At 45.5% G+C, this 13,524-nt stretch overlaps 1 protein-coding gene across 3 annotated transcripts in view; it reads right to left on the bottom strand.

Annotated features, from left to right (window-relative positions):
* Window positions 1-13,524, bottom strand: part of DEUP1 (deuterosome assembly protein 1) — a 395,279-nt gene that overhangs the window by 64,603 nt on the left and 317,152 nt on the right. The gene's annotated exons all lie outside the window — the stretch shown is intronic.

Genomic DNA, 13,524 nt, shown 5'->3' with positions numbered 1-13,524 from the left:
CATGCTTTAGGTGAGTGTCCCAACTCACGGTAAATATGTACTATCATGAAATGCAATTCAAGTTTTTTAGGCGAGCCTATGTATCCGCACAGATTGCTTGCTGTTCTGGTCTTTCCGCATCTGCCCTCTGTGGTAAGTGCCATAGGGTCACAGGTACCTTGTCTCACTCCTTTTGGTCATGCCCCCCCATACGAAGGTTTTGGGGTCGTATTGCCACTTATCTTATGAAATTATTGGAGATTTCTCTCCCCATAACTCCATTGCTTTTTCTTTTTCGTTCTTGTCCCCGCCTACCGGTAAAGAGGGGTCCTCGTCTATTTATCTTGAAAGCATGCTTAGTTGGAAAGAAAGTGATTTTGCTGCATTGGAGATCCTTTGAAGGCCCTTCCTTTTGGACTTGGCGTAATCATCTTCATCATATGCTGTGAATGGATGATCTGAGTCCGCGTGTATCACCTCAGCTGCACAGGAAGTTTCTGCTGATTTGGGATCCTTACTTACAGGCCTTACCGCACCGTTCACGAAGTTTGATATTAAATGAGTGAGCTGTTGCCTATTGTCTTGAACTTGGTTCCTACACAGGGGAGGCTCCGGAGCTTGTCTGCCCAGAACAGCATGGTATTCTCGTTGTCATAATTTGGAGGGGGGGATGGGGAGTTGTTGGGGGGGGGGGGGGGTTTACAGTGGCTTTGACAATGTATGTGGTCTTAGTTTGGAGAGGGTTCAGTACTCCAGCTCTCTCGGAATGTTTCTATTGTATGTGTTATGCCTTAAAACTTAATAAAAATCATTTAACACTAAGGCTAATCGGAGAAAATTCTTTTTCACTCAACGCACAATTAAGCTCTGGAATTTGTTGCCAGGGGATGTGGTTAGTGCAGTTAGTGTAGCTGGGTTTAAAAAAGGTTTGGATAAGTTCTTGGAGAAGTCCATTAACTGCTATTAATCAAGTTGACTTAGGGAATGGCTGCTATTACTGGCATCAGTAGAATGGGATTGTTATGGTTAAGCGGTGCTTGGGTGGATTCTTGGGTACTGTGGCAGATGACCATGCCCACGGGGAGGGGCCCCGTGGGGAGCCACAGTACTGGGCTAGACTCAGGACGCACAAACACAGAATTAGATTTTTTATTGTACAGCTTGATGTATACCACCAGAGGTGGCAGTAGTGAGGTAGTCCGGATGTAGAAGTCTCGGGACCCTCGGCAGAGGGGACCCCTCTCACCCCGTTGGTATAGGGGAATTCCGGTGTAGGTTTCCCAGCAAGGCAAAGCTGTAGATGAGACAGACTGAGAGTTAAATTACTCACTAGATGGTAGCTGTAGGTATGCGATTCCTCCAGGCTGAAGTAGATGGTACTGGCACCGAGGCAGGGAGAGCAGGCTCTTGAGGAGCGAGTACCTGATCCCTGAAAGGCACCTGAAATAAAGCAGAGGGCTCCCGAGGAGCGGGTACCCAGGTTAGTCAATACACCGAAAGGCAGAGAGAGAGAGCTTCCAGTGGCAGCACAGAACGAAATCCAATCCTATTTCCAGTCCTTGCTAACTCAGTTAGCTAGCAAGTAAGGGCAGGCTAAATACCCGGATGGCATGACGTCACTTGAGGGGGACGCCCCTGAGGTTCGCGCCAATGCTGGAATAAAGAAGAGGGTAGCACGCGCGCGCGCACCCTAGTAGGCCCTTGGGAGGAACATGGCGGGAGGCAGCACCATAGCCGTTTCGGGGACGCCAGAGGGGGCGACTTGCAGACGTGGTGGTAGCCATTTTCCCAAGGTAAGCGGGGGGAGCTGTGAACAAGGTGAGGCAAACGGGCGAAGCCGTCTAGGACCGATGGACGCAACAGTACCCCCCTTCAAAGGGCGCCCTCCAGGCTTCCTACCTGGTCTTGGTTTCTAAGGATGCATTCTGTGGAATTGTTGAAGCATCTTTTTATCCATGATATTAGCCAAACGATCCCAAGAGTTTTCTTCAGGTCCATAACCCTCCCATGACAGGAGGTATTCCCATACTCTGCCTCTCTTTCTTACGTCAAGGATGTGTCTACCTTGTATTCGATGTCTTCTTCTGCATCTATTGGTGTAGGTTCAGGTGTCTTGGTTGAGAACTCACTAAGGATCAATGGTTTCAATAGTGAGACGTGGAACGCATTATGAATCTTCAATGCTGGTGGTAGCTTCAGACTTTAAGTGTGATTGCCTAATCGTTGGAGAATGGGAAAGGGTCCAACAAAGCGTGGAGCAAAGCAAGCTGAAGGTAGCTTAAGTCTTAAGTGCTTTGTGGATATCCAGACTTTGTCACCAGGCTGGAAATCTGGAGCCTTGCAGTGATGAGCATCATATCCTTTCTTTGCTCGTTGTCCTGCTTTAAGAAGCATCTCTTTAGTCTGAGTCCATAACTGTTGAATATTTTTGGCAGTAGATTGAGCTGCCAGGGACGACACTGACAGTGGAAGTGGTAGTGGTGGTAATGGTAGTCGTCCATAGACCACTTCGAATGGTGTTGATCCAGTAGATGTTGCTGGATGAGAGCTGATAGCGAATTCAGCCCAGGGCAACAGTTCAGCCCAATCATTCTGGCGGATGCCTACATAGGCATGAATGAACTGCTTGAGTGTCCTATTCATTCTCTCTGCCCGTTAGACTGTGGATGATATACTGAGGTGAAGTCGAGAGAGATATCAAACTTCTTGCACAATGCCTTCCAGAACTTAGCTGTGAACTGGGCTCCTCGATCGGAGACTATGTGCTTAGGCATGCCGAGTAGGCAGAAGATGTGCGTGATGAAGAGCTTAGCAAGCTCCATGGCTGTCGGTAAGCCAGGGAGAGCCACGAAGTGAGTCATCTTTGAGAAGCGATCTGCAGTTACCCAGATAATGTTATTTCCTCCTGAGAGTGGTAAGTGGAAGACCTTACCTCTCACCTTTCTTCAGAACTCACCAACCTAGACCTTTCAGACGCAGAAACAGCCATCTCCACATGGCACAGCATTACAAACAAGGTGGCAGAAAAAGTTTGCCCTTTAAAAACTAAAGAGCTCGACCCAACCCGTAGAAACAAAAAAACCATGGTTCACTCAAGAACTAAAAAACATCAAACTAGAACTGAGAAAAAAAGAAGACGCATGGCGTAAGAGACCATCCAACGCTACACTAAATGAGTACAAAATCCTGATGCACAGCTACAGAAATAACATCCTTCGCACAAAGAGAGATTTTTATGCCCACAAAATTCACAATTTTTCTTTTGATGCCAAAGCACTGTTCTCATATGTCTCAGAGCTCATTAAACCCACCTCCCCGGTTATCCCTGACAATCAAGCTCAATCTAGATGCACTGAACTTGCACAATTCTTCGAAAACAAAATACTGAAGTTAATAGCACCTCTGGCTATGCTTAACATAGAACCGCCCTCTCTCTTCGCTCCTCCCTCCAGCCAGAAAGCGAACCTAGAATCCTTCGAACTCACTTCTTCCCTCGAAATTGAATCTATTCTCAAAAAGATGAAACCCTCCAACCATCCGATAGATGCTATACCATCCAAATTTCTACACTCCATCCCAAACATCATTGCGAAGCCCTTAGCAGAGATCATCAACCGTTTGTTAACTCAAGGAGAAGTACCAGACACACTAAAAATAGCCACCCTCAAACCTCGCCTCAAAAAACCCAACCTGAACCCTGCAGACCCAGCTAATTTTCGTCCCATCGCTAACCTACCATTTATCGCCAAACTCATGGAGAGAATAGTTAATAAACAGCTGTCAGAATTCCTAGAAGACAACAAGATTCTCACAACAACCCAATTCGGATTCCGCAAATCCCTCAGTACGGAATCCCTCTTAATCTCACTGACAGACAGAGTCCTCTCCGGACTGGAGAAAAAGACCCCCTACCTCCTGGCTCTTTTAGATATTTCTGCAGCATTCGACACCGTAAAGCACTCGATCCTCATCACCCGGCTCTCTGACATTGGAATCTCTGGATCAGCCCTAGAATGGTTCAGATCATTCCTTACCAACAGGACATACAAGGTTAGAATAAGCAACAAGGATTCTCACCCGGTCAAGTCCACTCTCGGAGTCCCCCAAGGATCCTCCCTTTCCCCAACCCTGTTCAACATCTACCTTCTCCCCCTTTGTCATCTGCTCTCAAGCCTAAAGATCACTCACTTCATATATGCCGATGACGTCCAGATTCTGCTGCCAATCACTCAATCTTTATCCAACACCATCAACTTCTGGAACAAATGTCTACAGTCCATAAACTCCCTACTCACAAGCCTCAACTTAGTTCTCAATACTTCAAAAACGGAACTTATGCTGATCAATTTCGATGACAACCTTCAGGCTGCCAGCAATCTAATCACACCATCTTGGATCCCACCCACACATGTCAGAGACCTTGGTGTCACCATCGACAATAATCTGAATCTCAAACAATTTGTCAAAAACACAACGAAGGAATGCTTTCACAAACTACACGTATTAAAAAGGCTGAAACCTCTCCTCCATTTTCAGGACTTTAGATCAGTCCTCCAAACAATTCTATTCTCAAAAATCGATTATTGCAATGCTCTGCTAATTGGCCTACCCGCTATTACAACCAAACCACTACAAATGTTGCAGAACTCGGCAGCCAGGATTCTGACTAATTCTAGGAGAGGTGAACACATTACACCTATTCTAAAAAACCTTCACTGGCTCCCTATTAAACAGAGAATCATTTTCAAAGTTCTAACCATAACCCACAAGACCATTCACTCCCAAACTTCGCTTGATCTAAGCGACCCTCTTCGTCGCCACGCATCACTGAGACCCATCAGATCCTGCTTATTAGGCACTCTATACACACCTCCTGCCAAGTCACTACTTAAGAAACGAGCCTTCTCGACTGCTAGTCCTACCTTATGGAATGCACTCCCCACGGAACTTCGTCTCGAAACCTGTAATCGAACGTTCAGAAAAAAGCTAAAAACTTGGCTTTTTACAAAAGCCTTCACTTAAAGGTCTCTCCCTAGGTTTTTGACTCACCCTTGTCACACCCCATCATGTTAGAACCCGGACGCCGTAGCCCTTAACTCCCCTGTTTAGCTCTACTTTACATCTATCTACACCCATGTTTAATAAGTCGGTTGTAATTTCCGACTCTGTTTTGATTGTTAATTTTATTTATTTGATATTTTTGACTCTGTTATTGACTCTGTTTATTGACTCTTATTTGATTTTGTAATAACAATTTTAATTTGAAGTTTAACCTTTAAGTTGTCCCCAGCTCCATCCAAAAGTTCCCAGCATAATCTATAAGTTCTCATGTTGTTTGACCTGTGACTTGTTACCTCTTGTCTGACACAAAGTTCGATTGTTCGATTGTTCGATGTAATTTCCTACTTTGGTTTTATGTAAACCGACGTGATATGTACTAGTACATGAACATCGGTATATAAAAGCTCCTAAATAAATAAATAAATAAAATAAAGTCTACCACCAAAGGCGGGTAAGGACCCCCTGCTACCAGAATCGTATCGACCAATATCCCTGCTTAATTATGACCATAAGTTATTGGCGGACAGATTGGCGGCTTTCCTGCCAGCTTTGATTGGCGAACACCAGGTGGGGTTTGTCCGTCAACGCTATGCGCTCGCCAATATTCGAAAAATTTTAACTGCCATGACAATGAGCCAGCAGATGTCCCTCCCATATTTGGCCATCAGCTTCGATGCAGAAAAAGTGTTCGACAGAGTGGAGTGGGAGTATTTATTTCATGTTCTGCAGCACATCGGGTTTGGAGGTTTTTTCCTGCAGGCTATTAAGCTCCTCTATCGGGAGCCGAGAGCATGTATAGTGGCTAACGGGGCGCAATCGGAAACATTTCCGGTGGGCCGTGGCACTCGTCAGGGGTGTCCCCTTTCTCCCCTCTTATTTCTTTTACAATTAGAACCCTTGTTGCTTATGATTAATGAGTCTCCCGGAATCCGAGGCATCCGTATGGGCGAGGACATCTTTAAACAGGTTGCCTTCGCTGACGATCTCCTCCTTTTTATTACTAAGCCTCACTCGTCGTTGCCCCTCTTATTGCAAGTGCTTAAGGATTTTGGGGAGTTTTCTGGGCTGCGGCTTAACAACTCCAAGTCGCTGGTTTTAGCGTATCCGTCTGCCTTGCGGGAGACCTGGACGGACCCTTTCCCCTTACAGTGGGCAGGGGATCACCTTAGATATCTGGGGGTCTACCTTCCCGGGGACCCGGAAAGAGTCTACCAAGCCAATATACCTCGTTTGCTTCGACAGACCCAAGACTCTTTGGCCACGTGGGGATCTCTGCCATTATCGGTCACGGGGCAGGTGGCTCTTTTTAAGATGACCATACTACCGAAATGGTTATATCTTTTCCAGAATTTGCCCTTGCTCCTGCGAAAAAGGGACCTCGTGGTCCTGGAAAGCGCCCTACGTAAGTTTCTGTGGAGAGGCGGGAAGCCTAGACTTCCCTTAAAATGGCTGCAGAACACTTGGGGAACGGGTGGGCTGGGCGTACCTGACCTCGCGCGTTATAATATGGCCTGCAATATGCGGCTCTTGCGTAATTGGTTAATGGGGACCTCTCACTACACTCCAGGGTCCACAGACCAAGCCCTTCTACATCCACTGTGTCTTATGTGTTGCAAGCCGGATCTAGTCATCTTCCTGTATTTTTGTCCCAGACAGCTCTTACCCGGCCACTTCATTTGACTTAGATACGTCTCACAAGGCTCCTGTTGATACCTCCGACGTGTGCTTATTTCTTACCGCTCAAGGGGAATGCTGAGTTTCCTTCGGGATCTCAGTCTGCTATGTTTCGGATATGGGAGTCCCGGGGAATAACCTATTTGGGACATTTGTGGACTCGGGAGGGGGTCTTTATGCAGTTCTCGGACTTTCGGGAGATGTACAACCTGGGGGCTACCCATACTTTCCCATATTTACAAGCCCGCCACTATGTGAATGCTCTGCCGGCGACAACTAAGGACCTTCAGCAGTTTACTACTCTAGACAGTATATTTCATTTTGAAAGACCTATGGTCCCATCCCTCTCTGGTTATTATAAGTCTCTGCAGCAACGGACCATGGTGGACGTCTGCTCTTCCCTGGTGGCTCGTTGGAACAGAGACGGAGACTTTTGTGTTATGAGTTTTATTTTGCGTATCTGTTTTCGACGCATCTCCAGGATCTCTACTCATATGTATTTCAGGGAAATGCAATTTAAATTTTTAAGTAGGGCATATGTTTCCCCCCAGGTGGCGTACAATTTGAAAATTGCCACATCGCCGTCGTGCTCCCGCTGTCCAGGGACGGTGGGTACTCTGTCCCACGTTTTTTGGACGTGCCCAGTGGTTCGTCGTTTCTGGCACAAGATAGCGGACTTTTTGGCAGACTTGCTGGATGTTGTATTGCCGGTTTCACCCATGTGGTTTTTATTTAGTTGCATTTCCCCTATTAGAGTTCGAGATCCTGGAGCGCGACTGTTGTTACAGAAAGCCAGCCTGGTGGGAAAGAAAACTATTTTGCAGGTCTGGCGATCCACGGACCCCCCATCCTTCTGGGCCTGGAGGAATCAACTGCATGCGATGCTGACTATGGAGGGGTTGGCGGCTCGAGGTTCTCTGAGACGACAACAACGGTTTTTCAATATTTGGAATCCATATATTCAACAGCTATCCCCCCGGGCGCGTAGCCTCGTGCTCAATGAGTGAGTGAGGCCACCGACCTTCTGATGGCCTTGCCTGGCGCCCAAGTCTACACTGCCTGGCACCATTCGTCTGTTCCACCAGCATTGGACTCTAAGGGTAGGGGGGAGGGGAGGGACAGGGGGGGGGGGGGGATCTTGGGACTGGGGGTAATGTTGCTATTGTGTTGGGTTCCTCTTTTTGTGGGGGAGGGATCAGACCTCACCCCCCCCCTTTGTCAATGTATTTGTTAATGTATTTGTTGAAAATCCAATAAAATTGTTTAAACATAAAGTCTACCACAATCTTTGTAGCAATGTGTGTCCATGGCTCGTCTGGTACTGGCAAGGGTTGAAGTAGGCCCCAAGGATGACCAGATGGCGTTTTCTGTCTTGCACAATTAGTGCAGGAAGCAACGTAGGAGAATGTGTCTTCCTTCATGGTGGGCCACCAGTAAAACTTTTGCAGTTTAGACAGAGTTCTGCTTTGACCAGCGTGTCCAGCCAGTTTGGAGTCGTGAGTCCATGCTAGCAGCTTTTTTCTTAGGTTGTTGGGTACAATGGTTTGACCCGCAGGTACAGAGTGAATAGCTGCCAAGATAACTCTTTTCGGGTCGATGATGTGCTGCGGTTCATCTAGAATGTCCTCGGAGAGGAATGAGCGAGATAGGGCATCTGCTCTGATGTTCTTATCTCCAGGGCGGTATTTCAGCACAAAGTCAAATCTGTTGAAAAACAGAGACCATCTCGCTTGCCTATGGTTTAGGGACTGTGCGTGGCAGAGGTACTCCAGATTTTTATGGTCTGTAAAGACTGTGATCTGATGTTGTGCTCCTTCGAGCCAAGGGCGCCACTGCTCGAATGCCTTCTTTATTGCCAGGAGCTCTTTATCTCCTATTCCGTAGTTCTCTGCTGGTGAGAAGCGACGGGAGAAAAATGAGCATGGGTGTAAGGCCTTGGAATCATCGGCTTGGCTTAGCACGGCCCCTACGCCGACATCTGAGGCATCAACCTCAACGATGAAGGGCTTAGTTGGATCCTGGTGTCGGAGGCACCGCTTGCTCGAGAAAGCATCTTTTAGTTTCTGGAATGCAGCTACGGCCTCCGTAGACCAATTGGCAACATTGGTACCTTTCTTCGTCATGGCTGTAAGCAGAACAGTGGGTGAGGAGTAGTTCTTGATGAATGTTCTGTAATGGTTGGTGAAACCTAGGAAACGTCTGAGAGCCTTTAGACCAGTGGGTTGTGTCCATTTCTTAATGATCTCCAGCTTCTGTAGATCCATCTGGAAACCTTGGTTGTAAACAATGTACCCCAAGAAAGGCACTGATTCCTTGTGAAACTCGCACTTAGACAACTTGGCGTATGGAAGATTCTCGTAGAGTCTTTGCAGCACTCTTTTGACATCCTTCAGATGGGTGGTCATGTCTTGGGAGAATATCAAGATGTCATCTAAGTATATAACGACACATTTGTAGAGGAGGTCCCACAAAATGTCGTTCATTAAATTCGTTGCACAGGCCAAAGGGCATCACTAGATATTCAAAGTGACCGTCCTGGGTGTTGAAGGCTGTCTTCCATTCATCGCCAGAGCGAACTAGGTTGTAGGCTCCCTTAAGATCAAGCTTGGAGAATATCTTGGCTCCCTGTAGTCTGTCAAATAGCTCTGAGATGAGTGGTAAGGGGTAGCGATTTTTCACAGTTATCTCGTTGAGACCCCTGTAATCTATACATGGTAGCAACATTCCGTCCTTCTTCCCCACAAAGAAGAAGCCTGCACCAGCAGGAGACTTGGAGGGTCTTATGAAGCCTTTTTGGAGGTTCTCCTGAATATATTTGGACATGGCTTTATTCTCTACCACAGAGAGAGGGTAAACCCGTCCTTTGAGTGGTTCAGTGTTATGCTTCAGATTGATGGCATAGTCATAGGTTCTGTGTGGTGGTAGTATGTCTGCAGCTTCTTTAAAAAAGACATCTTGAAACAATGCATATTGAGGTGGCAACCCCGGCATCAATAGGATAGTTGGCATGCAGGGTAAAGGAGTGACCTCCATCAGGCATGTACCATGGCAATCTGGACTCCATCGTGAAAGCTCCAGAGTGGCCCAATTGAATTGAGGCATATGCTGCTGCAGCCACGGTAGCCCCAGTACTATAGGGTGCATGACTTTCTCTAAAACAAAGAAGGAGATGGTTTCTGAATGGAGAGCACCGGTCCGTAGACATACTGGTTCTGTGAGCTGGGTTACTTCGCCCAGTAAGGGCTCTCCATGAATTGAAGATAGGAGTAGTGGAGTCATCATGGTGGTAGTGGGAATCTGCAAGTGCTCCACTAATCGTTGTAAAATGAAATTACCTCCTGCCCCTGAGTCCACTAGGGCAAGAGTCTGATACTCTAAGGGTCCGCAGATCAAGGATACAGGAAGAGAGAGCGGAGGAGAGGGAGCAGTAAGACCTAAGAAGAGTCCTCCCGCATAGGTCTGTCAGTTTCCCGGACATACCCAGTGCTTAATCTTTCCCCCCTGTTTTCCACAATTTCCCCCTTCCCTGCCACCATCCCCAGTTTACCCCTCCCCTACCCCCCCTGTTTTCTCTTAGCTTACCCTTTCCCTGCCCCTCCCCATGTCACCCCTATTTAATCCCCCCCTCCTCTAGTTTTATCTAGTTATTATTTATCTGTTACTGTTTCACTGTTCTTTGTAAAGGCTATGCCTATATATACATTAGTTGTAAGTTACTTTTAAACCGACACGATGTGCGAACGGTTGTCGGTATATAAAACCATCTAAATAAATAAATAAATAAATATAGGGCATATTTGAACAGCATGGCCAGCTTGTCCACAATACATGCACAGCCCTAATTTCTTCCGTGTTCCTCTATCTTTTGACGTCAGATGGCTGCGGCCTAATTGCATTGGTTCTTCTTCGCCAGCAACTGGACCCGAGGGAACAGGCCTGAGTGTGGACTTAACTCGAGCTTCACCGTGAAAGGGTCTTCTGGGAGTCTTGGTCTCTTGAACTTTGTCACAAAGTCAGCGATCAATCCTTGTTGCAAACTTCACCAGTTCAGCCAAGGTCTCAGGCATCTCACGAGCAGCGAGCTCGTCTTTCAAACGAGAGTTCAGTCTTTCAAAGAAGAGGGTCCTCAGGCATTTAGGGTCCCAATGTAATTCAGATGCCAGTGTCTTGAATTCAATAGCGAAGTCAACTAAAGGTTTAGTACCTTGCTTCAGGTGAACCAATGAAGATCCTGCAGTGGTATACCGGGCAGGGTCATCAAAAACTGATTTGAACAGCTCAAGGAATCCATCAAGATCATGTAGAATAGGATCATAAGAACATAAGAACATAAGAAAATGCCATACTGGGTCAGACCAAGGGTCCATCAAGCCCAGCATCCTGTTTCCAACAGTGGCCAATCCAGGCCATAAGAACCTGGCAAGTACCCAAAAACTAAGTCTATTCCATGTAACTATTGTTAATGGCAGTGGCTATTCTCTAAGTGAACTTAATAGCAGGTAATGGACTTCTCCTCCAAGAACTTATCCAATCCTTTTTTAAACACAGCTATACTAACTGCACGAACCACATTCTCTGGCAACAAATTCCAGAGTTTAATTGTGCGTTGAGTAAAAAAGAACTTTCTCCGATTAGTTTTAAATGTGCCCCATGCTAACTTCATGGAGTGTCCCCTAGTCTTTCTACTATCCAAAAGAGTAAATAACCGATTCACATCTACCCGTTCTAGACCTCTCATGATTTTAAACACCTCTATCATATCCCCCCTCAGTCGTCTCTTCTCCAAGCTGAAAAGTCCTAACCTCTTTAGTCTTTCCTCATAGGGGAGTTGTTCCATTCCCCTTATCATTTTGGTAGCCCTCCTCTGTACCTTCTCCATCGCAATTATATCTTTTTTGAGATGCGGCGACCAGAATTGTACACAGTATTCAAGGTGCGGTCTCACCATGGAGCGATACAGAGGCATTATGACATTTTCCGTTTTATTCATCATTCCTTTTCTAATAATTCCCAACATTCTGTTTGCTTTTTTGACTGCCGCAGCACACTGAACCGACGATTTCAATGTGTTATCCACTATGACACCTAGATCTCTTTCTTGGGTTGTAGCACCTAATATGGAACCCAACATTGTGTAATTATAGCATGGGTTATTTTTCCCTATATGCATCACCTTGCACTTATCCACATTAAATTTCATCTGCCATTTGGATGCCCAATTTTCCAGTCTCACAAGGTCTTCCTGCAATTTATCACAATCTGCTTGTGATTTAACTACTCTGAACAATTTTGTGTCATCTGCAAATTTGATTATCTCACTCGTCGTATTTCTTTCCAGATCATTTATAAATATATTGAACAGTAAGGGTCCCAATACAGATCCCTGAGGCACTCCACTGTCCACTCCCTTCCACTGAGAAAATTGCCCATTTAATCCTACTCTCTGTTTCCTGTCTTTTAGCCAGTTTGCAATCCACGAAAGGACATCACCACCTATCCCATGACTTTTTACTTTTCCTAGAAGCCTCTCATGAGGAACTTTGTCAAACGCCTTCTGAAAATCCAAGTATACTATATCTACCGGTTCACCTTTATCCACATGTTTATTAACTCCTTCAAAAAAGTGAAGCAGATTTGTGAGGCAAGACTTGCCCTGGGTAAAGCCATGCTGACTTTGTTCCATTAAACCATGTCTTTCTATATGTTCTGTGATTTTGATGTTTAGAACACTTTCCACTATTTTTCCTGGCACTGAAGTCAGGCTAACCGGTCTGTAGTTTCCCGGATCGCCCCTGGAGCCCTTTTTAAATATTGGGTTTACATTTGCTATCCTCCAGTCTTCAGGTACAATGGATGATTTTAATGATAAGTTACAAATTTTTACTAATAGGTCTGAAATTTCATTTTTTAGTTCCTTCAGAACTCTGGGGTGTATACCATCCGGTCCAGGTGATTTACTACTCTTCAGTTTGTCAATCAGGCCTACCACATCTTCTAGGTTCACCGTGATTTGATTCAGTCCATCTGAATCATTACCCATGAAAACCTTCTCCATTACGGGTACCTCCCCAACATCCTCTTCAGTAAACACCGAAGCAAAGAAATCATTTAATCTTTCCGCGATGGCCTTATCTTCTCTAAGTGCCCCTTTAACCCCTCGATCATCTAACGGTCCAACTGACTCCCTCACAGGCTTTCTGCTTCGGATATATTTTAAAAAGTTTTTACTGTGAGTTTTTGCCTCTACAGCCAACTTCTTTTCAAATTCTCTCTTAGCCTTTCTTATCAATGTCTTACATTTAACTTGCCAATGTTTATGCTTTATCCTATTTTCTTCTGTTGGATCCTTCTTCCAATTTTTGAATGAAGATCTTTTGGCTAAAATAGCTTCTTTCACCTCCCCTTTTAACCATGCCGGTAATCGTTTTGCCTTCTTTCCACCTTTCTTAATGTGTGGAATACATCTGGACTGTGCTTCTAGAATGGTATTTTTTAACAATGACCACGCTTCTTGGACATTTTTTACTTTTGTAGCTGCTCCTTTCAGTTTTTTTCTAAGAATTTTTCTCATTTTATCAAAGTTTCCCTTTTGAAAGTTTAGCAGGAGAGCCTTGGATTTGCACACTGTTCCTTTTCCAGTCATTAAATCAAATTTGATCATATTATGATCACTATTGCCAAGCGGCCCCACCACCGTTACCTCTCTCACCAAGTCCTGTGCTCCACTGAGAATTAGATCTAAAATTGCTCCCTCTCTCGGCGGTTCCTGAACCAATTGCTCCATAAAGCTATCATTTATTCATTTATTCA

Source organism: Rhinatrema bivittatum, chromosome 5 (assembly GCF_901001135.1).
Source record: "Rhinatrema bivittatum chromosome 5, aRhiBiv1.1, whole genome shotgun sequence".
NCBI classification, from domain to species: domain Eukaryota; kingdom Metazoa; phylum Chordata; class Amphibia; order Gymnophiona; family Rhinatrematidae; genus Rhinatrema; species Rhinatrema bivittatum.
This window is presented reverse-complemented; position numbering and strand designations above follow the sequence as displayed.